Genomic DNA, 3,688 nt, shown 5'->3' on the forward strand with positions numbered 1-3,688 from the left:
TGGAAGGGAACAAGATGGAGCTAGCCCTCTTTCAGTACACCTTGTTTTATTTGTAATCACATGAAAGTTGTACATAATTTTAAGAAAATTAAGTGGAAAAGAAAAAATAGGGTAGATGGCATTGTTCTTCAATCTTTACCTTCCCTGGATCTCTGCTCTTTACCATGTGACTCTGCAATTTTTCCCACTAGAGGTGCAGTATATTTTTCCAGCTGCAGCAGACTCTATTTTTGAAAATAATCTCAGCAAGATTTCCAGTCTCATATGCTTTTTTTTTTTTTTTTTTGGCCAAGCCACATGGCATGCAGGATCTTAGTTCCTTGACCAGGGATGGAATTCATGTCCCCTGCAGTGGAAGCACAGAGTCCTAACCACTAGACCACCAGGGAATTCCCTCATATGCTCTTATAAAACCTGGACACTCTCAATCAAGAGATGGAGTCTGTCTCCCCCTCTCAAATCTGGGCAGGACTTTGTGACTGCACCAATGAATGGAATGTGGCAGAAGTAACAACGCGTCTTTTGAGATTAGGTAATAAAGAAGTGGGCTTCCCTGGTGGCTTTCCACCAGGGAAAGGTAGGCTTTCCTGCCTGCCAGAAGGAAACGCACAGTTTGATCCCTGGATAGGGAAGATCCCCTGCAGAAGGAAATGGCAACCCACTCCAGTATTCTTGCCTAGAGAATTCCATGGACAGAGGAGCTTGGTAAGCTACAGTCTACGGAGTCACAAAAGAGACGGGCATGACTTAGCAACTAAACAACAACAATAAAGGCAGCACAGCCCCTACCTGCTTCCTTTCGCAGGACACCCTTGGAACCCAGGAACCATGTTGTGAGGAAGCTCAATCTAGTCCGCACTGGGAAGTACTGAGGCCCCAGCTAATAGCCAGCATAAGCTGTGAGACGCATTAATGATGAAGACATGTCAAATGACTCCAGTCCGCAGCCTTCAAGTCTTCCAGCTGAAGATCCAGACATTGTAGAGCGGAAATAACCATCCCTCTGTTCTCTGCCTCAATTTCTGACCTATAGAATCTGTGAGCAAAGCAATGATGTTTTACAGCACTAACTTTTGGGGTAATTTGTTATATCGCCACTGTAACTACAGTACCACACCTTGATGTTGGGCTTAACTATAAATTACTTTGACTCAAGAAATCTTAGTGGATGTGTCATTCCAAGCAGTGGCTTGGAATGTGTGTGTATGGTTAGGCATGCCCTCCTGTGCCTCTGTCATCACCATGGGAAACACGCCCTGGGCAGCCTGCTATATGAGGAGGATGGGAGACACGGAGCAGACCTGGACTCACCTGCAGCCTGGAGTCCAGCCTGGATCAGTGAATTCTACCCAGCAGGCAAATGCATGAGATACCTGTGATGGATTCATTTTGATATTTGGCAAAACTAATACAATTATGTAAAGTTTAAAAATAAAATAAAATTTTAAAAAAATGGTAAAAAAAACCAACTGCTTTTGAAGCCACTGAGTTTGGTTGATTTATTGTGCAGTATGACAATAGCAACAGATAAGTGATCAAAAAGCAATCTCTACAAGCTGAACACAAACTGGAAAAACAAACTTAATTGCATATCCTCTTAGTAGCATAACAAGACAGAGAAGAATCATTTATAATAACTCTAGAACACAAACTTTGACTACAAATTCCTGAAAAGATAAAAGCTAAGGACAAAAGAAACCACAAGGGAATCTTAAACTACATTCATTATTAGTATTAAGTGAAGTCACTCAGTCGTGTCAGACTCTTTGTGACCCCATGGACTATAGCCTACCAGGCTCATTAGTATTACTGCTAGTAAAAATATCTATATTATTATTCTGAAACAAGCACATATATATATATACATATATCAGTCTATATATATGCAAGATTTGTTTGCATTCTGATGTGAAAGAACAAATTCTAAAGTGTCATTTTTGGAAATCACATTTTTCTCTGAACTCCCCCAGACATACATAAATAAAAATCTATCTTTTCTCTTGCTAAAAAAAAAGTTTAATTTAAAAAATTAAAAATAAAGAGTCATTTTTGAGATAATCAAGGAAAACTGAACATGGACTAGGTTTAGATTATATTAAGAATTTACTAACTTTGTTGTCTGTGATAATGTCACTGGATGAAAATAAAAATATCTTTTAACTATTAGACGTACATCCTAAAGTATTTATGACTCAAATGATACATTAGGATTTTCATTGAAAATACTCCAGCCAAAAAAAAGTGGGGGGAATATATATGAAACAAGTTGGCAAAACATTGATCATTGCCGATGTGATGGGTTCATAGGAGGGAGTTCACCCTGTCATCTTTTCTCCTTTTACGTGTTTCTGAAACTCACCTTCAGAGCATCTGCAGTCCCAGGGACATCTAACCTACAGAGCCAAAGGCCAAGGCACCCTGAAGAGTGGTCAGCATGACCTGGCCACCAGCGAAGGACAAGCCTGCACCGGGTCTGCCATGGCAAGGATGCCGGCAGTGGCTGCCTCTCCATTTGAGCCCTGACTCTGCCACCATCCTCAGCTGGCACCGCTCCAAACCCAAGCCGGCAAGGCTGTGGCCTCTAGACCCAACACTGGCCACTCAAGAGCAGACAAAGGGGTTTGGAAAGTGGGCTCGAGGGGCCATAGGAAGGGGAGAAGTTCTCATAACATAATTACCAAAACAATGACTGCCTTAGTTATTACCCCAATTCAGAGGTAAGAATCAGGATCCAAAAGAGGTCTCACTAGGTTGGAAGGGATCTTTAAGTGCAACCAGAGAAGTCATGCCAGGGACCCCTGCAGAACCCCCAAAGATTCACACTCAGGTCGCACAAGCCCAGGAAGGAGGGAACCCAGCCTTCACGATGAGATGCCCAGAATGAGGCTGGACAACCATGGAGTGCAGGGCCACGGGAGTGCTCAGGAAGGTGTAGGGTGGTGTTTTCAGGCTGTATGAGCCAAGGCACTTCATCCTCAGGCTGTGTCACTCACAGTCCACGTGACCTGCTGAGCCCTGTTCTCCGAGCCTCCCTGGCCTCAGGATCTGACAGCCCTGGGTGGACAGCCCTGGTCAGCAAGGGTCCCAGAGCCACTTCCCAGCCACGGGAGCTGGAGAAGTCATCTCGAGAAAGGACCGGGGTTGAGGAGGTAAGGGCATCACGCAATCCTGTCAAATCTGTAGCGGGTAAGTCAGTGGGGCCAGAGGGCGGAGCCAGGACCAAGAGACGGGAGGTACAAGGAAACCCACAAAGGGAGAGAAGAACTTCCCAACATGGGGGTCATCTGCCTGGGTGGGAGCAAAGGCCTGGACCACTGGGGAAGTCACACCAAGGCGGAGCTCCTACCTTTGGGGAATATGGAAGCCGCCGTCTTGGCATCTCTTAGGGGTTTGATTAGATGCTCAAAATAAAAGGAGGACAGAGCAAACATATCAGGTGCTGAAGCTCAAACATGCTCCTGAAGGAAGTGGCCTCACAGGCCAGACCTTGACATTGAACGAGACCTGGCCTGAGCCCACAGAACCCACGCAGCTGCAGGAGAAACTGCAGAGAAGACCACATCCAGCTCCTCGCTTTACAAGTGGAGGAAGCCGAACAGCTGCCTGACTGGAGAGGGCAGAACTAGGGTCTCCTTCAGGCCAGCCCCTTCCATGCCCCCCCTCCCCCACCACGAAGGGTTTGCCAACC

The sequence above is a fragment of the Bison bison genome, unplaced genomic scaffold, assembly GCF_000754665.1.
Source record: "Bison bison bison isolate TAMUID 2011002044 unplaced genomic scaffold, Bison_UMD1.0 scf7180017864304, whole genome shotgun sequence".
Lineage (NCBI taxonomy): Eukaryota > Metazoa > Chordata > Mammalia > Artiodactyla > Bovidae > Bison > Bison bison.